The sequence below is a fragment of the Chiloscyllium plagiosum genome, unplaced genomic scaffold, assembly GCF_037043375.1.
Source record: "Chiloscyllium plagiosum isolate Xiang-an unplaced genomic scaffold, Cpla_swu_hap1 HiC_scaffold_3, whole genome shotgun sequence".
NCBI classification, from domain to species: Eukaryota; Metazoa; Chordata; class Chondrichthyes; order Orectolobiformes; family Hemiscylliidae; genus Chiloscyllium; species Chiloscyllium plagiosum.
Genome location: NW_028270141.1, coordinates 78466955 through 78493959, shown reverse-complemented (window position 1 = coordinate 78493959; position 27005 = coordinate 78466955). Strand labels below are relative to the sequence as shown.

The following is a 27005-nucleotide window of genomic DNA, read 5'->3' as shown; positions in this document are numbered from 1 at the left end:
TGAAATGTTTCAGGAACATTGAAGTTGTGTTTTGAAATTTTGAAGTAGTCTATGTAAGAATGCAGGACTTAGTTAAATTAAAAGGATGAGCCAATAAGTTGAGATGAAGGTCAATGCAGAATGTCTGTATTCTTGGGAGGTAAAGTTTTCTATTGAGTGGACAGGGATAGAAACCTATGGTGTTAAAATATAAAGGTCATTAAAGTGTCAATGTGAGCCATAAAATGGGCACATAGAAGTATTTGCTAAAGAATTACATGTAGAAATCTCAATTTCCCAGTTCCAAAGTGCCTGCTCCATCACTGATGGAGCTAGACCTTGCAGGCACTAATTAGCAATAACATTTGACTTGTCACAACGAGTAGGGGCAAGCTAATTAGCTGTCAAGCCTGCCTGCCCAAGAAGTACAGAAAGGCTGCTATTTCCAATGGGCTTGTGGCAGTCATCAGAGCAGAGTGAATAAATTATAATGGAGTCCTGAAAACTGTAACCCTGATTGTGATATTGGTGTCACTACTGGTGTTTGACTCAAATTCTTCACATACTGTTCTCATTAGATAAAATGAGGACAGTTCAGATTGGAGATTACAAAGTAATCTTAGCTTGCATTTTTTGATCAAAATTTGAGTTTCTTGATGATGATTCCTTCCTTTTTGTTTCAATGTCCCATTTATAAATTCTTTCCATCACACTCCCAAACTACGCACTATACTAAACAAAGAGAAGGGAAGAGGTCTCCTTATGTCACATTCTGCAGCTACATTTATACTGCTAAAGGCCCCATCTTGGCTGAACAGACCAGTGAGAGGTTGCTTTTCATTTTTGAGGCACTTAATTTCTTTAAAATCTAATGAACTCTTCTGGTGCTGTGCTAGCATCTCTGGTAACACTATTTGGACAGTCCTTCTCCTGCTAGCTGAGGGGAATCCCTTTGGAAGCCTGCCATGCTTCACAGATGACTCTGATCCAGAGGAATGATGTTAGGACTGACTATTATACTGCCTCATGTGGTGAATCATAGTCAATCTGTTCCTGTGAATTGGCAATGCATCAATTCTCAGATATTCTAAGTCAAAGATTGTCTGTTGTGACACCTTCCACAGGAATAACAATGGGAATTCAATACACCAAGCTCAGCACATCATCCAGATTCAGTTTCAGGACCTGGACTGATTATATCTCAAATTCATTTCTGACACAGACCTATCCTGTTTATTTATTACTATGTAAGTAATTGATTAATGTTTTCTTTCAATGTTTTGCAGGAGTCAAAGTTTACTGCACTAGGTGGCACTCCAAGCATGAAGACACTATTCTTTAAGTTGAAGTTAGCTTGTGTCTTACGTAACATAGAATTGTACCTTTTGGTTCTTCCAGGCTAGTTTGATCCAAAATATTTCTAGCTAATTAATTGTTTGTGTTACTTTAAAATGTGTTCACAGAGCACTGCTTCTTGCAGTAACATTCTGTTAACGAAGGATGGTATATGGGTTGTGCAGGTAACAACCTGCAGTATTGCCTGCCCTTGAGGAATCAATGTAATTCTGTGTAATGCTGTTGCTCCACTATCTTAATAAGTTTCTCCCCTAATGTCTTTTCCTTGAAATTTTTTCATTAATTTGAAATGTAGGATTATTTTTATTGACCCTTTCAGTATTCTATCAATTTTCTTCAATTATACTATCATGGCAATGACCACAGAAAGACACATTGCTACAGCAACTGAAATTTATTTCAGTCGTTTTTGGGTGCCATATTGGCACAGAGAGTATATCCTTTTTTTCTTGAAGGCCGAGTCCCAAATGTTATGAGAAATCGGTCCATATGCTTTGCCATAATAATTGGAATAAGCAGTCTTCCTGATTATAACTCCACAATGAGCTTCTGCTGATTGGAGAAGACAATTTTGAACTGACTCATTAGCAGTGATAAATCCCATGAGAGGGAAGGGGTAGAGGATGAGTTAGTTAATACGAGTGGTATTCCCAGACCAAAGCTAGTGCCAATTTAAACAGCTCTTGCGTACCTTAAAGTGACCCTTCATTTCCCTGGATTATGGACCCGGGAGAAACAAACCTGCTACTCTTGGTTCCAGTTTTCAAAACCTTACCTCTTGTTGGTGACTGCAGCTTAAACTCTTAATCAACTTGGCATGTGGGGCCTCGCCAAAAAAGGAAGAATTGGAAATGAAGAGCTTTTGCTCAAAACGTCGACTCTCCTGCTCCTCGGATACTGCCTGACTAGTTGTGCTTTTTCAGCACCACACTTTTTGACTCTGATCTCCAGCATCTGCAGTCCTCACTTTCTCCTAGGTCAGAAACTATTGAAGGCTGACAAAGTCATAGAAAATTATTGGCCACTTAAAATTATTTCATATGAAACCAAAGATTTGATTATCCTTCAAAGCAGCTATAAAAATTGCATTAAAGATTTGTGCTATTCCAAACATTTTTGGAACATTAAGCAGGCAATAAAGGTGGGAATAAGATCTGAAGTGTGTGGGCTGGTCATGGAAAAACACAATGTATACACTGACCACAGCTTATCAGTTAAATTGGATTTAACACGAATCTGTGCTCTTTGCATATTATTAATGTTTAAAATGAACCTTTTTTGATACAAATTATGTGGAATTTGAATATAGTTAATAAATAATGGGGAAGCAGTGTTGCCTGGGAGGGGTGAGAGGAAGATTGACCTGATTTCTGACTTTGGGCACACCTTGCATGCCTAACATTGCTCATGACCAAACTCAATGTTATCTTCAAGCCCTGCCAAACTGAGATAACTGAATATTTTATAAACTAGTTGAATGCTCCACATGTGCATATCAGAAAGTGCTGGTTGATGACCTATTGCATATTTACTGCTGGTTTGCCGAAGTCCTTGCACACCAATACAGCTATTTTAATTTTGATTATTTGCACCAACTGGGCTCACAATAAAGTTGCAAATTACCGTTGAAAGTGTTGGAAATGTAACAGCTTCACAAGTTTCATGCAGAGCAGTATTATAGCACAACAATAATGAAACCTATGATAGGCTGAAAGAAGAGCAGGAATTGAAAATCCCAAGAGATTAGGGCGGCACGGTGGCCCAGTGGTTAGCACTGCTGCCTCGCAGCGCCAGAGACCCGGGTTCAATTCCTGACTCAGGCGACTGACTGTGTGGAGTTTGCACATTCTCCCCGTGTCTGCGTGGGTTTCCTCTGGGTGCTCCGGTTTCCTCCCACAGTCCAAAGATGTGCAGGTCAGGTGAATTGGCCATACTAAATTGCCCGTAGTGTTAGGTAAGGGGTAAATGTAGGGGTATGGGTGGGTTGCGTTTCGGCGGGTCGGTGTGGACTTGTTGGGCCGAAGGGCCTGTTTCCACACTGTAATGTAATCTAATCTTATAACCGAATATGGAAGCCATTCTGGGCACCTTTGCCTTTTAGAGCACCAAAAATGTGAGTTCATTTTCTCGGAATTTGTCTAAGAAGAATGAAATATACTAGTAGGGAGGTCGTGCTACGGGTGATGAAACATAGAACATAGAAAAGTACAGCACAGAACAGACCCTTTGGCCTATGATGTTTTGCTGAGGATTAATCCTAATGTAAAGTAAAATAGCCTTAGCTACGCACCCCTCAATTCACTGCTGTCCATGTGCATGTCCAGGAGGTGCATCGATGTCCCCAATGACTCTGCTTCCACCACCACCGCTGGCAACGCATTCCATGCATTTACAACTCTCTTCGTAAAGAATCTACCTCTGACATCTCCTCTATACCTTCTCTCCTAATGTCTTAAAACTATGACCCCCCCCTCGTCCCAATCAATCCTGCCCTGGGGAAAGTCTCTGTCGATTGACTCTATCCATGCCTCTCATTACCTTGTATACCTCGACAAGGTCACTTCTCTTCCTCCTTCTCTCCAGAGAGAAAAGTCCAAGCTTAGTCAACCTCTCTTCATAAGACAAGCCCTCCAGTCCAGGCAGCATCCTTGTAAACCTTCGTTGCACCCACTCCAAAGCCTCTATATCTTTCCTATAGTAGGGTGACCAGAACTGGACACAATATTCCAAGTGTGGTCTCACCAGGGACTTGTAGATCTGTAGTAAAACCCCGCAGCTCTTAAACTCGAACCCCGTTAATGAAAGCCAAAACACCATATGCTTTCTTAACAACCCTATCCACTTGGGCGATAACTTTGAGGGATCTATGTACTATGTACAGAGGGATCCCTCTGTTCCTCCAAACTGCCAAGAATCCCGTCCTTAATCCTATACTCAGCATTCAAGTTCAAACTTTCAAAATGCATCACTTCACATTTATCCGAGTTGAACTCCATTCGCTATTTCTCAGCCCAGCTCTGCAGCCCGTCAATGTCACGCTGCAGCCTGCAATAGCTCTCAGTACTATCAATGGCACCTCCAACCTTTGTGTCATCTGCAAATTTACTCCCACCTCTCAATCTCCTCATCCAAATCATTTATAAAAACTACAAAGAGCAGAGGCCCAAGAACAGAGCCCTGCAGGACACCACTCAACACCAACCTCCAAGCAGAATACTTTCCATCTACAAACACTCTCTGCTTTCTGTCAGCCAACCAATTCTGAATCCAGACAGCCAAATCTCCCTGTATCCCATACTTCCTGACTTTATGAATGAGCCTACCATGGGAAACCTTCTCAAATGCTTTGCTGAAGTCCAAATACACCACATCTGCTGCTCAACCTTCATTGACCTGTCTTGTCAGCTCCTTGAAGAAGATTAGTTAGGCACGACCTGCCCCTCACAAAGCCATGCTGACTGCTTTTAATCACGCTATGGTTTTCCAAATAGTCATAAATCCTATCCCTCAGAATCCTTTCCAAAACCTTGCTGACCACAGACAGAAAACTGACTGGTCTGTAATTGCCAGGAATTTCCCTATAACCTTTTTTGAAAAGAGAAAGAGAAACAACATTCACTCCCTTCCAATTCTCTGATATGACTCCTGTGGAGAGTGAGGAAGCAAAGATCTTCGCCAGCGGCTTAGCAACCTCCTTTCTCACTTCCTGGAGCAACCTAGGATACATCTGGTCTGGCCCTGGGGACTTATCAATCTTAATGTTCACCAAAATTTCCAACAATCAATTTCATCAATCTTGATCTGTTCAAGACTCCACACACAAGTTCCCTATGCTATCCCTGATCGGCCCTAACTTCTCCCTGATCATTCTCTTATTCTTCATATATGAGTAAAATGCCTTTGGGTTCTCCCTAATCCTTCCTGCCAAGCCTTTCTCTTGCTCCCTCCTGGTTCTCCTCAGTCTATTTCTGAGCTCCTTTCTAGCAAGCCTGTAATCCTCTAAAGCTGTGCGAGATCCTTGCTTCCTCCACCTTGCATAAGCTGCCTTCTTCCTTTTGACAAGAAGCTCCTCTGTTCTTGTCATCCAAGGCTCCTTAATCTTACCCCTTCTTACTTGTCTCAGAGAAACAAATTCATGCATCACTCGCCACAACTGCTCCTTAAACAGTCTCCACATGTCTGCTGTGCCCTTTCTGAGGAACAACTGCTCCCAGTCTGTACTTCCCAACTCCTGTCTGATAGCGTCATAATTTTCTTTTCCCCAATTAAATATTTTCCCTTGGTGACTGCTCCTTTCCCTCTCCAAGGCTATGGTAAATGTGAGGCAGTTGTGGTCACTGTCACTAAAGTGTTCTCCCAGCACGAGATCTGACACCTGTCCTGCCTCATTGCCGAGCACCAAATCCAAAATGGCCTCTCCCCTCGTCGGCCTGTCTACATACTGAGTAAGGAAACCCTCCAGAACACACCTAACAGAAACGGCTCCATCCAAACCATCTGCACTAAGGAGGCTTCAGTCAATATTGGAAAGTTGAAGTCACCCATAACAACAACCCTGCTACTTCTGCACTTTTTCAAAATCTGCCGCTTATCAGTTCTTCAATCTCGCTACTGGTATTAGGGGGTCTGTAGAAAACCCCCAGTGAGGTGGCTGCTCCCTTGCTGTTCCTAACTTCCACCCATACTGACTCAGTAGGCAAACCTTGCTCAACAATCTTCGTTTCTGGAACATCTAGCAATCATTCCTGCCCCTGTGAAACCCACATCTCCGTTATGGCCACAACAACACAGCCCCAAGTACTGAGTCATGCTCTAAGTTCATCACTCTTATTTCTGACACTCCTTGCGTTAAAACAGACACACTTTAACCAAATCCTTTGTTTCATCATGTAAGAAACCTTCCCGATAAATTCACAGCATCTTGTCACTGCCCCATCTACAACTACTGCCCTTTCAGATATGTAGCTCTGATTCCCACCCTCATACCTAGAGTTCAGGGTATGGTTTTTTTTCTTTTTATTTAAGAACATTATTTAATATATAATTGCAGTAGAAACAGTTCAGAGAAGTTTCATCATATGATTCCCAAGTAAAGATATTGTCTTCTTAGAAAAGGTTGGACCTGTATCATCATAAATTCATAGATGATCACAGCACAGAATTAAGACCATTTGGTTGGCTGTGCCTGCAATAGTCAACAAATATTTGATTACCCTGAGTCCATTTTCCAGTTTTTGGCCCATAGCCATGGAGACCATGGTAATGCAAATGAACATCTAAATATTACTTAGATTTAATGAGAACTTCTGACTTGACCACTTGTTCTAGTTGAGTGGTATTATCACAGAGACCCAGGTAATGTTCTGTGTGGACATGGGTTCAAATCCCGCCATGGCAGATAGTGGAATTTGAATTCAGTAAAAATCTGGAATTAAGGGTCTAAAGATGACCAAGGAGCCATTATTGGCTGTTGTAAAAATCTATTTGGTTCACTAATGTCCTTTATGAAAGAAAACTACTGTCCTTACCTGGTCTGGCAGACATGTTTCTTCAGATTCACAGCAATGTGGATGACTCTTAATTGCCCTCTGGGATATTAGGGAAGGGAAATAAATGCAGGGCAAGCCAGTAATGCCCTCAATGATGCTGCACCATGAATGAATAAAAAAAAGATTCAAGTTCCAGAATCCCATCATCCTCTGAGGGAAAAGTATTCTCCTTAACTATTCTCTGAGCCCTCTGTCTGTTACCTTAAGTCAATGACTCTTGGTTATTGACCCTTGTACCAGTGGAGAAAGCGCCATACTATTCAGTCTATCTATGTCACTCATATCCTTAAAGACCTAACCCGCTAATGTTGGCACAGGTTCAAACAGAGATTGAACGTACTCTGAAAGGCAATAAAATTGAAGTGAATGCAGTAAATGGAGCTCATTCATAGTAATTGTGCCAAAACTAAATGGTACCCAACGATTATGTGTGGACTACTGCAAAGTCAATGCTGCTACAAAATCTGATTCATATCCTATTCCACATTTGGAACCTATATTGAGAAGTTAGGAGGAGTGACCTACATTTCAAATTTGGACGACTAAGTACCTTATCCAAAAGAATGAAAGGAATTTCGGCTATTGTGACACTGAATGCCCCCATTCCCCCCACCACCACAACCACTCCAATTACAGGCTCCACCCCCACTCCCAGCTCCACAACCACACCAGATCCCAGCTCCCAGCCCTGCTGAGTTTTCACAATGCCCCCCAGACCGCCCCCTCACTGAGGACGAACGATCAATCCTCAGCAAAAGACTCACCTTCATCCCCCTCTGTCCACGCATCAATGAATTTAATACATACCGTGAAGTCGAACACTTCTTCCGCCGCCTCCGCCTCCGAGCTTACTTTTACAATCAGGACTCCCACCCATCTTCCGAGGACCCCTTCACCCACCTCCAACACACTGCATCCACCTGGACACCCCGCGCTGGCCTATTACCTGCCCTCGACCTCTTCATTTCCAACTGCCACCAGGACATTAACCGCCTCAACCTGTCTACCCCGCTCCCCCACTCCAACCTCTCACCCTCACAATGCGCAGCCCTCCAATCCCTCTGCTCCAATCCCGACCTCACCGTCAAGACAGCGGATAAAGGGGGCGCAGTGGTAGTCTGGCGCACTGACCTCTACACCACTGAAGCCAGATGCCAATTCGAGGACACGTCCTCCTACCGCCCCCTAGACCATGACCCCATACCCCCCATCACCAAACCATCATCTCCCAGACCATACAGAACCTCATCACCTCAGAAGATCTCCCACCCACAGCTTCCAACCTCATAGCCCGGGAACACCGCTTTGCCCGGTTCTACCTCCTTTCCAAGATCCACAAGCCTGACCACCCTGCCCGACCCATTGTCTCAGCATCCTCCTGCCCCACTGAACTCATCTCTACCTACCTCGACACTGTCCTATCCCCCCTAGTCCAGGAATTCCCCACATACATTTAAGACACCACCCATGCCCTCTACCTCCTCCAAGACTTCAGTTTCCCTGGCTCCCAATGCCTCATCTTCACCATGAATATCCAGTCTCTCTACACCTCCATCCACCATGACCAGGGCCTTCAAGCCCTCCGTTTCTTCCTATCCCGACGTCCCCAACAATACCCTTCCACCGACACTCTCATTCGTTTGGCTGAACTGGTCCTCACCTAAAACAATTTCTCCTTCAAATCTTCCCACTTCCTCCAGGCCAAAGGGGTAGCCATGGGCACACGTATGGGCCCCAGCTATGCCTGTCTCTTTGTTGGCTACGTAGAACAGTCCATCTTCCGTAATTACACCGGCACCACTCCCCACCTCTTCCTCTGCTACATTGATGACTGCAATGGCGCCACCTTGTGCTCCCGCGAGGAGGTTGAGCAATTCATTAACTTCACCAACACATTCCACCCCGACCATCTCTGACACCTCCCTCTCCTTCCTGGACCTCTCCATCTCCATTAATGACGACCGACTTGACACCGACATTTTTTACAAACCCACTGACTCCCACAGCTACCTGGATAACACCTCTTCCCACCCAACCTACTACAAAAATGCCATCCCATATTCCCAATTCCTCCGCCTCCGCCGTATCTGCTCCCAGGAGGACCAGTTCCACCACAGAACACACCAGATGGCCTCCTTCTTTAGAGACTGCAATTTCCCTCCCCACATGGTTAAAGATGCCCTCCAACACATCTCGTCCACATCCCGCACCTCCGCCCTCAGACCCCCACCCCTCCAACCGTAACAAAGACAGAACCCCCCGGTGCTCACCTTCCACCCTACCAGCCTTCGCATAAACCAAATCATCCACCGACATTTCCGCCACCTACAAACAAACCCCACCACCAGGGATATATTTCCCTCCCCCACCCCTTTCCGCCTTCCGCAAATACCGTTCCCTCCGTGACTACCTGGTCTGGTCCACGCCCCCCAACAACCCACCCTCCCGCCCTGGCACCTTCCCCTGCCCCCGCATGAATTGCAAAACCTGCGCTTACACCTCCTCCCTCACCTCCATCCAAGGCCTCTACACTGGGGAGACTGGACGCCTCCTAGCAGAGCGCTTTAGGGAACATTTCTGGGACACCCACACCAATCAACCACACTGCCCTATGGCCCAACATTTCAGCTCCCCCTCCACTCGGCTGAGGACATGGAGGTCGTGGGCCTCCTTCATCGCCGCTCCTTCACCACCAGATGCCTGGAGGAAGAACGCCTCATCTGCCGCCTCGGAACACTTCAGGGCATCAATGTGGAATTCAATAGTTTCCTCATTTCCTCTTCTCCCACCTCACCCCAGTTCCAAACTTCCAGCTCAGCACTGTCCCCATGACCTGTCCTACCTGCCTATCTTCCTTTCCACCTATCCACTCCAACCTCCTCTCTGACCTATCACCTTCATCCCACCCCCATTCACCTATTGTACTCTTTGCTACCTTCCCCCACCCTCCTTCCTGACCTATCACCTTCATCTCCACCCCCACTCACCTATTGTACTCTATGCTACTTTCTCTCCACCCCCACCCTCCTCATTTATCCCTCCACCCTTAAGGCTCTCTGCCTCTATTCCTGATGAAGTGCTTTTGCCCGAAACGTCGATTTTACTGCTCCTCGGATGCTGCCTAAACTGCTGTGCTTTTCCAGCACCACTCTAATCCAGAATCTGGTTTCCAGCATTTGCAATCATTGTTTTTACCATACCAGTTTAAAGTCATGCCGTTTGGTACAAAAATTGTGCCAACCACATTTCAAAGACTAACCAATAAAGTCATTTCAGGATTACCCTATAGTGTGGTTCATGCCAACGATTTGGTGATTTTTAGTCACACATGGAAGGAAGATTTGGAGCAAATCTAGGAATTGTTTGATCAACTGCAGGAGATGAGCTTGGTGATTAACCTGGCAAAGAGTGAGTTCACAAATGCTCAAGTCATTTTCCTGAGCTTCATTGGACATGGACAGATGGCCCCACGAGATGTGATAACAAAGGTTATTGGGACATTTCCCATAGCATCGATGAAGAGGGAAGTACTGTGATCCCTGGAACTGAATGGTTTTTATGAGGTTTGTACCAAATCTTTGTAGTGTGGTTACTCAACGGACTGACTTGTTGAAGAAGTGCAAAAGATTTCAGTGAATGGAGGAATGTCGGAAGCATTTGACAGCCTGAAGGCTGTGTCAACCACTGCCCCAGCGTTAGCCACACCTAATTAGGCAAAGACATTCAAAATGTCTAATGAAGCAAGTGATATGGGTGTCAGTGTTGTATGCTTACAATAAGATGACAAGAAGATAGAACGACCTATTAGGTATTTTTCTAGAAAATTGAATAACCATCAACAGAAATATTCCATAATTGAGTTGGAGACGTTGAGTTTGGTGTTGGCATTGGAACATCTCAACATTTCAGCATTTATATTGCCAGTAATGTGTCTGAGACAATGGTAAATACTGATCATAACCCCTTAAAGTTTTTGGAAAAAGCTAAGGATTGTTTATCCGGAATTTATTAGTGCAGGCATTCAATTTGAATAATGATATAAGTGGCAGGACAAGAGAACATAATTGCCGATGTTTTGTCGTGACTTTAATGAAGGAAGGTGGAGGCAGGAAACAACTGAAATAGACTTTAGTAGTGAATATTTGCATGATTAGAGTCGATGTAATGTATATACATTATAGTGTACTCATAGTGTATAGGTTTTTAAAACTGAAACCAACTTTGTATATTGATTCTTCTTTTTTTTAATGGGAGAGGAGTGGCGATACTATGGCTTTAAGAGGTGTATTTTGTCCTGGTTTTATTTATGAAGAAAGATTGTGACAGAGGTGAAATACAGTTTTCTCAAAGCCAATAAAGTAAGCAGCTTGTGAAGGCATGGGTGTTTTTTTTTAAGTTGGAACAACAGAAACAAACTGAATGGATGAGGCCCAACTCCTATAGAACCAGAATGTTTCGTATTAGCTTACTGCAGTCGCTGGGGTCTTGAAGCTGAATGTAGAAGCTCTTGTTTCTCTCTGTGTTACAACTAAAGGCTGGGGTTCTCTTCCTGCATGTGACATAATTTGCCTTTGCCAAGGATGGGTGTATGAAATGTTGCACTATTGGAAAAATTAACTAGCAGAAGTTAATAAATATATTATTTTGTTTAGCATTATGAGAGAGTTACAGTGAAGCCAATTTTTTTTAATTTTGTCTGTATTTCATCTGTGGTGTACAAATAAAGTGTGTTTTGCATCTGGAATGCAGTGCCTTACACTTAACCTTTAAAATACGAAAAAGTTAATACCTAGGCTGTCTTTTAATATATTTTTAGGGGGTGTGGTCTGGTCCATAATAAATCATACTGTTCCTATACTGTGGTCACCAGAATTACACACAGTACTCCAGTTGTGACTCAACCAGCATTTTATACAGTTTGATACAGTTCTTTGCTTTGCCTAATCAAAGCAAGTATCTTTTATGTCTTCTTAACTACTTTTTCTACCTGACCTGCTACTGTCAAAAATCTATGGGTAAACACACCAAGGTCTCTCTGACTTTCAGTACTTTCCAGTATCCTATACTCATTGTGCAATCCTGCGCCTTGCTAATCCCTGCAAGTTCATGACCTTAAACTATTCCAGTTGAATTCCTTTGGCTACTGCATTCTCCAGCTGAGCAGACCATTGTGTCCTCCTGGAGTTTATGGCTATCCCCCCTCACTATTTCCTCCCTTACCAATATTCATGTTGCCCATGAACTCCTTCGTCACACCCTCTGTGTGTATTCAAAATCATTAATATACACCACAAACAGCTAGTGCCCCAGCACTGACCCCTGTAGAATTGTGCGTGAAACAGGCATCCAGTTATAGAAACATCCGTCTACTGTAAGGTTTTGCTCCTTGGTTCTCATCCAGTTTTGGAACAACTTGCCTCTTTGCTTTGGATTCCATGGGCCCTTATTTTCTTGCCTAGGGAGGATATTCCCGGAAATACATCCAGGGAAGTTATTTGGGTGAAACTGAGAAATAAGAAAGGAATGATAACCTTACTGGGATTGTATTATAGACCCCCTAATAGTCAGAGGGAAATTGAGAAACAAACTTGTAAGGAGATCTCAGCTATCTGTAAGAAAAATAGGGTGATTATGGTAGGGGATTTTAACTTTCCAAACATAGACTGGGACTGCCATAGTGTTAAGGGTTTAGATGGAGAGGAATTTGTTAAGTGTGTGCAAGAAAATTTTCTGATTCAGTATGTGGATGTACCTACTAGAGAAGGTGCAAAACTTGACCTACTCTTGGGAAATAAGGCAGAGCAGGTGACTGAGGTGTCAGTGCGGGAGCATTTTGGGGCCAGCGACCATAATTCTTTGAGATTTAAAATAGTGATGGGAAAGGATAGACCAGACCTAAAAGTTGAAGTTCTAAATTGGAGAAAGACCAATTTTGATGGTATTAGGCAAGAACTTTTGGAAGCTGACTGGGGGCTGATGTTCACAGGTAAAGGGACGGCTGAAAATTGGGAAGACTTCAGAAATGAGATAACGAGAATCCAGAGAAAGTATATTCCTGTTAGGGTGAAAGGGAAGGCTGGTAGGTATAGGGAATGCTAGATGACTAAAGAAATTGAGGGTTTGGTTAAGAAAAAGAAGGAAGCATATGTCAGATATAGATAGGATAGATTGAGTGAATCCTTAGAAGAGTATAAAGAAAGTAAAAGTATACTTAAGAGGGAAATCAGGAGGGCAAAACGGGGACATGAGATAGCATGGCAAATAGAATTAAGGAGAATCCAAAGGGTTTTTACAAATAAATTAAGGACAAAAGGGTAACTAGGGAGAGAATAGGGCCTCTCAAAGATCAGCAAGGAGGCCTTTGTGTGGAGCCACAGAAACCGGGGAGATACTAAATGAGTATTTGCATCAATACTTACTGTGGAAAAGGATATGGAAGATATAGACTGTAGGGAAATAGATGGTGACATCTTGCAAAATATCCATATTACAGAGGAGGAAGTGCTGGATGTCTTGAAACACATAAAAGTGGATAAATCCCCAGGACCTGATCAGGTGTATGCTAGAACTCTGATGGAAGCTAGACAAGTGATTGCTGGGTCTTTTGCTGAGATATTTGTATCATCGATAGTCACAGGTGAGGTGCCGGAAGACTGGAGGTTGGCTAACGTGGTGCCACTGATAAGAAGGGTAGTAAGGACAAGCCAGGGAACTATAGACCAGTGAGCCTGACATCAGTGGTGGACAAGTTGTTGGTGGGAATTCTGAGGGACAGGATGTACATACATTTGGAAAGGCAAGGACTGATTCGAGATAGTCAACATGGCTTTGTGCATGGGAAATCATGTCTCACAAACTTGATTGAGTTTTTTGAAGAAGTAACAAAGAAGATTGATGAGGGCAGAGCGGTAGATGTGATCCATATGGACTTCAGTAAGGCGTTCGACAAGGTTCCCCATGGGAGACTGATTAGCAAGGTTTGATCTCATGGAATACAGGGAGAACTAGCCATTTGGATACAGAACTGGTTCAAAGGTAGAAGGCAGAGCGTGGTGATGGAGGGTTGTTTTTCAGAATGGAGGCCTGTGACCAGTGGAGTGCCACAAGGATCAGTGCTGGGTCCTCTACTTTTTGTCATTTATATAAATTCATTGGATGCAAGCATAAGAGGCACAGTTAGTAAATTTTCAGATTACACCAAAGTTGGAGTTGTAATGGACAGCAAAGAGGGTTATCTCAGATTACAACAGGATCTTGTCCAGATGGGCCAATGAGCTGAGAAGTGGCAGATGGAGTTTAATTCAGATAAATGCGAGGTGCTGCATTTTGGGAAAGCAAATTTTAGCAGGACTTATACACTTAATGATAAGGTCCTAGGGAGTGTTGCTGAACAAAGAGATCTTGGAATGCAGGTTCATAGCTCCTTGAAAGCGGAGTCGCAGGTAGATAGGATAATGAAGAAGGTGTTTGGTATGCTTTCCTTTATTGGTCAGAGTATTGAGTACAGGAGTTGGCAGGTCATGTTGCGGCTGTACAGGACATTGGTTAGGCCACTGTTGGCATATTGCGTGCAATTCTGGTCTCCTTCCTATCGGAAAGATGTTGTGAAACTTGATAGGATTCAGAAAAAGTTTACAAAGGTATTGCCATGGTTGGAGGATTGGAGCTATGGGGAGAGGCTGAACAGGCTGGAGCTGTTTTCCCTTGAGTGTCGGAGGATGAGGGGTGACCTTATAGAGGTTTACAACATTATGAGGGGCATGGATAGGGTAAATAGACAAAGTCTTTTCCCTGGTGTCGGGGAGTCCAGAACTAGAAGGCATAGGCATAGGGTGAGAGGGGAAAGATATAAAAGAGAAGTCAGGGGCAACGTTTTCATGCAAAGGGTGGTACGTGTATGGTATGAGCTGCCAGAGGAAGTGGTGGAGGCTGGTACAATTCCAACATTTAAGAGGCATTTGGATGGGTATATGAATAGGAAGGGTTTGGAGGGATATGGGCCGGGTGCTGGCAGGTGGGATTAGCTTGGGTTAGGATATCTGGTCAGCATAGACAGATTGGACCGAAGGGTCTGTTTCCATTCTGTACATCTTTATGACTCTATGATTGCATGACTAGTCTGCCACATTGGACCTTACCGAAAGCCTGGAGATAATATCAAATTCATTATCATCATCAACACTCCTGATTTATACCTTAAAAACATTGATCAAATGTGTTAAACACAACTTACCTTCAACATGTAAAAGCAAAGTACTGCAGACCCAGGAATTCTGAAACAAACACAGAGAATGCTGGAGGAACCCAGTAGGTTTTCTCTCCACAGATACTGCCAGACCTGCTGAATTTCTCCAGTATTCTCCGTGTTTGTATCCTTTAACAAATCTGTGCTGATTGTTCATGATTAATCAATTTTTTCCCAAGTGCAGATATCCTCGGACCCTCAGAATACTTTCTAAAAATTTCCCCAACACTGAAGGTAGATTGACTGATCTCTAATTTCTTGGTCTAGCCTTTCCTTACTTTTTTAAATCCTGGGTCAACTTTAGCAGTTTTCCAGTCCTCTGGCACTTCATCAGTGGCCTTAGAGGATTTGAAAGCTGCTGCCAGAGTCCTTGATATCGGCCCACTTCAACAGCCTGAGATGCATCTTATTTATTTTTGTTTGTTCTTTTCTAGAAATACCTACAGCCATTCCAGTCTGAAAATGTCCAATCTCTTCTGATCTCAAAAGGTAAGCAGACTTTGGCCTGGTTAGTACTCAGATAGGAGACTGCCTGAGAATACCAGGTGCAGTATATGCGGGCTCTTACGGTATAATGGTGGTCGTGGCTGTATTCGCCGAGCTGGGAAGTTAGTTTGCAGACATTTTGTCCCCTGTCTTGGAGACATCTTCAGTGCTTTGGAGCCTCCTGTGAAGCGCTGCTGTACGGTGTCTTCTGGAATTTATTTGGTTCCGTTCCTGCAGCTTCCAGTTGCCGGTTCTGGTTGTTCGTTGTAATGGCCGATATATTGGGTCCAGGTCTATGTGCTTGTTGATGGAGTCTGTGGATGAGTGCCATGCTTCTGGAAATTCTCTGGCTGTCCTCAGTTTACCTTGCCCTGTGATCATTGTGTTGTCCCAGTCGAATTTGTGGTCTTTGTCATCTGTGTGTATGGCTACTAGGGATAGCTGGTCATGGCGTTTAGTGGCTAGTCGGTGTTGGAGGATGTGGATTGCTGGTTGTCTGTCTGTTTGCCCGATATTGTGTTGCGTGCAGAAGGGAAGAAGAAGAACACCTCTACTGAGTCTTCACCGAGAACGGGTGTCCCCGCAACATCATCCGCAGGTGGATGACATTCAAACAACGTGACAAGGCCATGCCATGATCTAACTCAATGGCCGTGCTACCTTGTATAAAAAACATCTCAGAACTGACAACCAGCCGTCTCTGCCCACTGGAATTCATGCCAGCCCATAAACCGACAGGCATGTTCAGTCAACAACTCACCAAAACTAAAGACCCGGTACCCAGCATGTACAAGACTAACCTAATTTACAGGATTCCACACATAGACTGCACACAACACTATATAGGGCAAAAAGGCAAACAATTAGCAATCCACATCCACAAACACCAACTAGCCACTAAACGCCACGACCAGCTATCCCTCGTAGCCACACACACAGACGACAAAGACCACAAATTTGACTGGGACAACACAACATTCATAGGACAAGCTAAACAGAGGACAGCCAGAGAATTCATAGAAGCATGGCACTCATCCACAGGCTCCATCCACAAGCACATAAACCGGCTCCCAATATGCCGGCCACTGCAACGAACCACTGGAACTGGCAACTGGAAACAGCAGGAACGGAACCAAATAAATTCCAGAAGACACCGTACAGAAGCGCTTCACAGGAGGCTCCAAAGCACTGAAGATGTCTCCTAGACAGGGGATGAAATGTCTGCAAACTAACTTCCCAGCTCGGTGAACATACCCACAACCACGACAACTAGCACCTAAGCTACAAATCTTTACACAAATGATGATAGTGTCTGTACCTCTGGGCTAGGAGGCCTCTATTCAAGTCCCACTAGCTCCACAAGTGTGTGTAATATCATCTTTGAACAGGAAATAGTTCAGAAATAATCTTTGAATAGAAAATATCTATCAAAGCCTGGACATTTGTCCATTTTTGTACCATCCACAACTTATGGTGATTTCTTCTAATATTTCGCAGACTTCTAATCTGATGGCTGTACCCATGTCATCCTTTCAAATTGTGAACACCAACGCAAACTATTCATTGAGGACCATGCCCATGTCAGCTGGGTTTACTCACAGACTACTTCTATTGTGAGTACTTTTTCCCTCGTTATTTACTTGCTTATCATATGTTTTAAAAATCCCTTTTGGTTTTCTTTATTCTTCCTACCAATGCTTTCTCATGCATTCTTTTTGCTTTCCTATTTTCCTTTTTAAGATACTCCCCTGCAATTTTTATACTCCTGTAGGAACTCTGCCATGTTCATCCCCCAGTATCTGCCACAACCTTCTTTAACTTTTGTCATTTTAAACTTTTATACAAGGCCGATCCTGGAAACCTGTTCAATTCACAAACCGTGTGAAGTGTTTTAAAATCTCTGGGGTACTGATGAATCAACAACGTGTTCACATTGACAAGCGACCTTTTAAATTCCTGGACTGTGGGAACTGCTTTAAACGTTCAGGGGAGCTGATACACTGTCAATGTATTCATACTCTGGGGTACTGATGAATCATCAACATGTTCATACTGACAAGCGACCTTTTAAACACCTGGACTGTGGAAAGTGCTATTAAAGTTGTCTTTTTTACTTAATCCTTACTATAATACCCTTGTCATTCAGGGTTCTCCAGTCTTGGTCCACCCTTTTTCTTTTCTTTGCCCAATACTCTGTTATTTCTTCCTTGAATACTCCCACTGCTCTGACACAGTTTAATCTGCAAGGAGCTCCTCCGACTCCACTTGAGCCAAATTGTCATTTTGAAATTAGCCTTTCCCCAGTTTAGAAGTTTTATTCTCGGTCCATTCTTCCATAACCATCCTAAATCTAACTCCAAAATAATCCCTGACTGTTACACTTTCCACCTGCTCAGGTTCATTTCTGAACATTAAGTTCAAAACTTGTGGAACTTCCTACCTACTGCCTCATAAAGTTTGCCTGGAGGCAGTTTGAGAATTTTGGTCCTTGCTTACCTTGCACACTAAAACTATCCCAGTTAATATTTGGATAGTTAAAATTTCCTACTGCTCCTGTCTTATTATTATTACATTTCTCTGAAACTTGATGCAGATTTGATTCTCTATCACTTCCTGACTCTTTGAGGACACATAGTACACACACAAAAGTGTATTCGCCCCTTTTGTGTTTTTTACTTCAACTCATAAGACCTCATTTGATGATTCTTCCTCGGTATCATCTTATCTTAGGACCATAATTGTTTCCTTGAATCAATATTGTGACCTCTTCCCCCTCTTTCATCTCCTTCACTATCTCGTCTAAATGTTTTATTATAAGCAGCCAATCCTGCCAATCTTTCAGCCAAGTCTTGGTCATAACTATGAAATCATTCTCTCATGTGTACCCTCATCTATATTATTAATTAGGCTTCTTCCATCAAATATATTCAATTCAAACTTCTAAAACTAACTTCTTCCTTATTTAGTCTCTATTTCCTCTGACTCCAGATTCATTTACTACTGTTTTAGATTCTAATGCCATCTGAGTTTTTTTTCATTCTGACCTACTTGTAAGGATGCCATCTCACTGTCAACCTATTTTAAATTCAAACTCAACAGCATGATCAATCCTACCCATGAGGATATTGGTTCTGTTCCTCCTCAGATGTAACCCACCTAACTTTCCAGTGTCCTTTGGAGTTTAGAAGAATGAGGTGATATTATTGAAATATACAAGATCAAAGAGCATTATTAGTCTCTTACAGAGTAGTGGCTACTGGACAGTGGCCATGCCTATTAAATGCTTTCAAGGCTCAGTTGGATAGATTCTTGACTGAGAAGGGAGTTAAACTTTAGGAGGATCGACAGAAAAGTGTAGTGGAAACCACACTCACATCAGTCACGAGTTTAGAAAGTAGTAATTTAGACTGTGGGCTGAATGTTCTATTTTTGCTTCTAATTTGTAAATTTAACATGGCTTTATCTATTGCTGAGTTAACTTTGAAAGAGATAACATGTCTGTGATGACTTCATGACAGTTAACAAAGGTTAATTTAAAAGAAAAGTCAGGGATAGACTTGCGGAAGTTGTTAGCTCAAAGTCTAAACCCTGAGGAAGAAAAGGCTCAGCCAGATACTACTCCATTTGAATTGGTCAGTCACGAGCTGGTTCATGCTTTCTGTCAACCTCAAACTAAAAGATGAATGAATCAAGGAATTATGCATAGTTCCATAAAATCCTCAATGTTTGTGTTGATTCTGGGAATAGTGGGTCTTGATTTCTGATGGGCTATCCCTGTGAGGTGTAGAACTGAGCTCCGGAGTTCAGAAGAATATGAGTGACCTGATTGAAACGTAAAAGATCCTGGGAGGTGTTAATTGGGTTGATGTTTCCATTTATGGGAGAATCTAGAACAAGGGGCAAATGTCGAAAGATCCAGGTTTGTTCATTTAAAACAGAGATAAGGTAAAATATTTTCACAGAAGGGCATGAGAGTTTGGACCTCTCTTCTTGAAAGAGCTATAGAAGCAGAGTTTGTGAATATTTTTAAAGTAAACTGGATTGATTCTTGGTGAGTGAAGAGTTGAAAGGTAATCAGGGCTAGTCAGGAATTTGAATTTTACATTACAACCAGATCGTGAATGATCTTATTCAATGACAGAGCAGGTTCAAGGAACAGAATTTGCTACTCAAGCTCCTTGTTTGCAAGTTGGTAAAAAGGTATGAACAAAAAATCAAAAGCTTACATTTTTGAGAGTAAGGATACCTGAGAACTCATGTAGACAACAGAGAATTAAAACAAGCTGGAAATGAACTGGATTGATCTCAAATAAACAAAAATTTTAACAATCATCGGTAAGGGACTATAAATTTAAACTGTTACATATATTTGGGATAATATATTTTAATCATTCCAATGAAATCACAATAAACCATTTAACGGGAAATGTAACAGTGTATGTGTGGGTGGTGGGGTTTGGAGAATGTCACTTTTACTGTGCGTTAGTTGTTCAGATGAATCAGATGTTATAAATTGTTACATTATGACCAGTAAGCCCATCATTAGGGTGAGGAGATTTCTATCAATGGAAGGTGTTATTAAAATGAAGTTAAGAGATTGCTGCATTTTTCACTCTGTGTTCAATTTAAAATAAAAGTTGTCATGTGACCAGTCCTGAAGTTACCTGACAGCAAGTCTGGTGGTTTGGTTGTTGGAGATTAAAGGGGCTCAGAGAAAACTGTCCTATCAACTGAACCATGGCTAATATTAGTAGTGTAAGCAATGTAAAAGCAACATTTTTTTCCTGTGGTTTAGAATGAAGTAGTTATAATGAGGCAAGGAAAATTTTGGGATGTAAATGATACTAAGTGAGGGAAAATAATGCTAAGTGGATAAAATGCTTTGTACAGTGTATCCTATTGTGGACTAGATGGACCAAAGGTCTGTTTCCACGTTCTATGACTATTTGACTTTATAACTGTTGCTGAGTCCTCTTACCTTTGCTACCCTGTTAACATCTTTAAATCTTTGTTTGGCAGTGAGTTGCTTTGAAGTAATGTTTTTTTGTGTGTGTGGGAATACTCCTGTTGCTAACCACTGTTGTGACTGTCTTGTGCTGCTATTTCTCTATCGTTCCTTTTTGGGAGTTGCTGTGCTCTGTCTTACACTTAAAACTCCTCATTTTCACCCTTACGTTAGTTCCTGGACCTCTGCACACACCTTTTTTCTCCAGCTCCCTTAATTCAATGTCAACCTCTTTGTACATATGTTTGCCATTTTAATATCTTTTGCTTCTCAGTATTGAACTCTGTCTGTCCAATGTTTAAACACTGGCAGTGATTTTCTAATTGCTGCTGATTTTACCACCCACTTACTGCCGAAGGTAAAATAGGGTGTTAGATGGTAATGATTCATATCAGCAAGGAAGATGATATGCAAGTGTGAAGGATTACATCTTTAGCACTTAAAGTTTAGTATGGTCAATTATTTGGGCATTTGCATTAATATTAATTGGGTTACCATCATAAATTTGAAGTGCTTTACTATTGAACTAAAAAATTTCATAAATATGTGTCTTCATTGATGCATTATAATTAACCTTGAGGCAATAAAATAACAAAGTCTGTTTTTTCTGCACTATCCAACAAATGTTTAAAGTACATATTATGTTGTTCCTGGTAAATACTCATGGGAACATCCTTGTGGAACAAATGGCACAATCCAAGGCATCCTTTGTAATATTTACTACTAAGAAGAAGGCCTCAAACATTGAGAATGATACACTAGAGAGTCAATTGGTGCTGAGTTCTTTGATGTATGGTTCAGAACTGATATTCACCATACAGCAGAAACTGCATCCTTCAACACAGAAGTGATAGAAAGTAACCCACTGAGTTGCACGATAATATAGAAATTCACAGTTAAGTGAGTCCAGCGGGGTTCTTTGGAACTGTGCCCAGGAACACAGGATTGACTGTGTACAGTGAATGACAGAAAACAGGGCAGTCCAGAGTATGCCTATAAAGAAATTCTGGTGAATTTTCAAACTTTGTTGCATCCAAGTGATTCACAGTGCTGTCGAAGGTATATTGTGTCTTTCATGTTTACATTATAAATGGTTTACTCGTCAAACTGAATTCATTTCACGTTATCAATTTTTAGATTAAAGTAAGCACATATATTTTTCTTTCCCTCCTTTACTCCTCAAAAGAATTTCTGTCAGCCTTCTCTTCCAAAAGTACTCCTCAATCTCTGTTTACTCTGGTGATTATTTGTCATACATAGGTCTTGGCAGTGAATGTTAGCAGACAATTCGATCACGATCTTGTCCTTTAGGTGAATGTTCTCACAAACACATAGGATTAGAAGTTAGAATAATTATTGATTTTTCTCTTGCCCATTCAAGGATTCCTGCAATCAATGTTAAAACCTCCTGTGGCCATCCTTACACAGACTGTGCCTTCTGTTTTGTATGATTCAATCATTCACCAGATAAGCTTTAAGAGCAATTCAATTCTAAAGTATGAGAAACAATATAAATTCTGCAAAGTCAAAATATGGAAAATTAAATTATATGATATAAAACAAAATAATATATCTCAGGAATTGATCATATTCAATATTCATATTTAGTCTGAAGCTAGACACATATTGAATATTAATTCCCTGCAATGTTCTGCCAACCTATCGCAAGGATCAGCCATTTGAATGATTTCTCAAAGGTTCACCCTCTGGTGACAAAATGAACCTGATATTACATCAGCCATTGCTTCAGAAACCTTAACAGAGATATTAATGGCTAAAATGAAGACAGTGTTACAAACCTCGTTACAAACCAATAACTATTAAAAATCTGTTACAGTTAACTGATAGTTAGCAACTGAATTGATGACACTGGAGTTCACATATTCAGGCATTTACTGTAGCAAACTGACTAAAAGCTTTATCGACTAAACAATATTTCTGTAGGTAACCTCGACAGGACAGAATTAACGTAACTGAAAACCCCATTTTCAGGTGTACCTTACACAGTCCTTTAAATAGACATTCAATTCTCTCAGAATCAGTCCAAAATAATTCTTAGCTCATGAAGATCTACTTCTGATTTTCCTTTCCTTTTTAGTCCGTAATTTCTAATTCTTAGAACCGCCCATTATGGGGAAGACCATAACTAGACATTCTCCCTCTGGCACAAGCTAACAAATCTTCAAGCATCTTTTTAAATTCTCAGGAATTTGGTCCTTTCAACTGAGCACATGCTTAATAGCGGCATGGTGGCTCAGTGGTTAGCACTGCTGCCTTGCAGCACCAGGGACCTGGGTTCAATTCCCACCTTGGGCAACTGTCTGTGTGGCGTTTGCACATTCTCCCTCTGTCTGTGCGGGTTTCCTCCTACAGTCCAAAGATGTGTAGGTTAAGTGAATTCGTCATGCGAAATTGCCTGTAGTGTAAGGTGCATTAGTCAGAGGGGAATGGGTTTGAATGGGTTGCTCTTTGTAGGGTCAGTGTGGACTTGCTGGGCCAAAGGGCTTGTTTCCACATTGTCGGTAATCTAATCTAATCACACGTTCTGTTGCAGTGAATCATAGAGAGTTTTGGCCTGTCGATGCCATTTCTCTCTCTCTCTCTCTCACTCACTCCTGCTCTGTAATGGATGAACCCACGTATCTGTGAAAGTCGGTGATATTTTGGAAAGCCTATAATCCGATATCACAATAGCTTTCTCTATACTATTACCACCTCAAAGTTGTTCACTGTGGAAATGAGCATCATATCGGCATTGTACACAAATTGAGAGCCCAATTAAAGTCATAGAGATGTACAGCACGGAAACAGACCCTTCGGTCAAACTTGTCCATTCTGACCAGATATAGAGTGATAGAGTCATAGAGATGTACAGCATGGAAGCAGACCCTTCGGTCCAACCCGTCCATGCCAACCAGATATCTCAACCCAATCTAGTCCCACCTGCCAGCACCCGGCCCATATTTCTCCAAACCCTTTCTATTCATATACCCATCCAAATGCCTCTTAAATGTCGCAATTGTACCAGCCTCCACCACTTCCTCTGGCAGCTCATTCCAAACCCATACCACTCTCTGTGTGAAAACGTTGCCCCTTAGGTCTCTTTTATATCTTTCTCCTCTCACTCTAAACCTATACTCTCTAGTTCTGGACTCCCCGACCCCAGGGAAAAGACTTTGCCTATTTACCCTATCCATGACCATCAAAATTGGCCTTTCTCCAATTTAGAACTTCAACTTTTAGATCTGGTCTATCCTTTCCCATCACTATTTTAAATCTAATAGAATTATGGTCGCTGGCCCCAAAGTGCTCCCCCACTGATACCTCAGTCACCTGTCCTGCCTTATTTCCCAAAAGTAGGTCAGGTTTTGCACCTTCTCTAGTAGGTACATCCACACACTGAATCAGAAAATTGTCTTGTACGCACTTAACAAATTCCTCTCCATCTAAACCTTTAACACTATGGCAGTCCCAGTCTATGCTTGGAAAGTTAAAATCCCCTACAATAACCACCCTATTATTCTTACAGATAACTGAGATCTCCTTACAAGTTTTTTTTTCTCAATTTCCCTCTGACTATTTGGGGGTCTATAATACAATCCCAATAAGGTGATCATCCCTATCTTATTTCTCAGTTCCACCCAAATAACTTCCCAGGATGTATTTCCAGGAATATCCTCCCTCAGCATAGCTGTAATACTATCGCTTATCAAAAATGCCACTTCCCCTCCTCTCTTGCTTCCCTTTCTATCCTTCCTGTAGCATTTGTATCCTGGAACATTAAGCTGCCAGTCCTGCCCATCCCTGAACCATGTTTCTGTAATTGCTATGATATCCCAGTCCCATGTTCCTAACCATGCCCTGAGTTCATCTGCCTTCCCTGTTAGGCCCCTTGCATTGAAATAAATGCAGTTTAATTTAATAGTCCTACCGTGTCCCTGCCTGCCCTGACTGTTTGACTCGCTTCTGTTCTCAACTGTACCAGTCTCAGATTGATCTCTTTCGTCACTATCTCCCTGGGTCGGGTCCCCCCCCGCAAGCAGCTCTTAGCAAATCTCCCTGCCAGTATATTAGTCCTCTTCCAATCACGTGCAATCCGTCCTTCTTGTACAGGTCACTTCTACCCCAAAAGAGATTCCAATGATCCAAAAATGTGAATCCTTCTCACATAACCCCACCCAATCTAGTTCCACCTGCCAGCACCCGGCCGATATCCCTCCAATCCCTTCCTATTCATATGCCCATCCAGATGCCTTTTAAATATTGCAATTGTACCAGCCTCCACCACTTCCTCTGGCAGCTCATTCCATACATGTAGCACCCTCTGCGTGAAAAAGTTGCCCCTGAAGACTCTTTTATATCTTTCCCCTCTCACCCTAAACCTATACCCTCTAGTTCTGGACTCCCCGACACCAGGGAAAAGACTTTGTCTATTTATCCTCTCATGATTTTATAAACCTCTATAAGTTCACCCCTCAGCCTCCGACGCTCCAGGGAAAGCAGCCCCAGCCTAATCAACCTCTCCCGATAACTCAAATCCTCCAACCCTGGCAAAATCCTTGTAAATCTTTTCTGAAGCCCTTCAAGTTTCACAACAACCTTCCGATATGAAGGAGACCAGAATTGCATGTAATATTCCAACAGTAGCCTAACCAATGTCTTGTATAGCTGCAACATGACCTCCCAATTGCTGTCCTCAATACTCTGACTAATAAAGGAATGTATACTAAGTGCCTTCTTCACTATCCTATCTACCTGCGACTCCACTTTCAAGGAGCTATGAACCTGCACTTCAAGGTCTCTTTGTTCAGTAACACTCCCATGACCTTACCATTAAGTCTATAAATCCTGCTAAAAATTTGCTTTCCCAAAATGCAGCACTTTGCATTTATCTAAATGAAACTCCATCTGCCACTTCTCAGCCCATTGGCCCATCTGATCAAAAACCCTTGTAATCTGAGGTAACCTTCTTCGTTGTCCACTACACCTCCAATTTTGGTGTCATCTGTAAACTTACTAACTATACTGCTTATGCTCACATCTAATCATTTATATAAATGACGAAAAGTAGTGGACCCAGCACTGATCCTTGTGGCACTCCACTGGTCACAGGCCTCCATTCTGAAAAACAACCCTCCACCACCACCCTCTGTCTTCCAACTTTGAGCCAGTTCTGTATCCAAATGGCTAATTCTCTCTGTATTCAATGAGATCTAACCTTGCTAACCAGTCTCCCATGGGGAACCTTGTTGAACGCCTTACTGAATTCCATATATCGGTCACTCTAATGCTCTGCCCTCATCAATCCTCTCTGTTACTTCTTCAAAAGACTCCGTCAAGTTAGTGAGACATGATTTCCCACCAATAAGGCCATGCTGACTATCCCTAATCAATCCTTGCCTTTCCAAATACATGTACATCCTGTCTCTCAGGATCCCCTCCAACACCTTGACCACCACTGATGTCAGGCTCACTGGTTTACAGTTCCCTGGCTTGTCCTTACCATCCTTCTTAAACAGTGACACCACATTAGCCATTAGCCAACTTCCAGTCTTCCGGCACCTCACCTGTGACAAACAATGATACAAATATCTCAACAAGAGGCCCAGCAATCACTTCTCTAGCTTCCATCAGAGTTCTAAGATACACCTGATCAGGTACTGGGGATTTATCCACTTTTATGTGTTTCAAGACATCCAGCACTTCTTCCTCTGTAATATGAACATTTTTCAAGATGTCACCATCTATTTCCCTACAGTCTCTATTTTCCATGTCCTTTTCCACAGTAACCATTGATGCAAAGTACTCATTTACTATCTCCCCAATCTCCTGTGACTCCACACAAAGGCCACCTTGCTGACTTTTGAGAGGCCTTATTCTCTCCCTAGTTACCCTTTTGTCCTTAATGTATTTGTAAAAACCCTTTGGATTCTCCGTAACTCTATTTGCCAAAGCTATCTCATGTCCCCTTTTTGCCCTCCTGATTGCCCTCTTACGTATACTCCTACTTCCTTTATACTCTTCTAAGGATTCATTCGATCTATCCTGTCTATACCTGACATATGCTTCCTTCTTTTTCCTAACCAAGCCTTTAATTTCCTTAGTCATCCAACATTTCCTTCCAGCCTTTTCTTTCACCCTGACAGGAATATACTTTCTCTGGACTCTCGTTATCTCATTTCTGAAGACTTCCTATTTTCCAGCCGTCCCTTTACCTGTGAACATCTGCCCCCAGTCAGCTTTTGAAAGTTCTTGCCTCATACCATCAACATTGGCCTTTCTCCAATTTAGCACTCCAACTTTTAGATCTGATCTATCCTTTTCCATCACTATTTTAAAACTAATACAATTATGGTCGCTGGCCCCAAAGTGCTCCCCCACTGAC

General features: G+C 42.3%; 1 long non-coding RNA gene across 3 annotated transcripts in view; it reads left to right on the top strand.

The window, feature by feature from the left end:
• The window catches only part of LOC148150610 (uncharacterized), a 106086-nt gene that overhangs the window by 63569 nt on the left and 15512 nt on the right, over positions 1 to 27005 (top strand). For all 3 annotated transcript variants that reach the window (XR_015751851.1, XR_015751849.1, XR_015751850.1), the window contains exons 2-3: positions 15564 to 15618; positions 17113 to 17228. This is a non-coding gene — a long non-coding RNA (uncharacterized LOC148150610). The remainder of the gene's footprint in view (positions 1 to 15563; positions 15619 to 17112; positions 17229 to 27005) is intronic.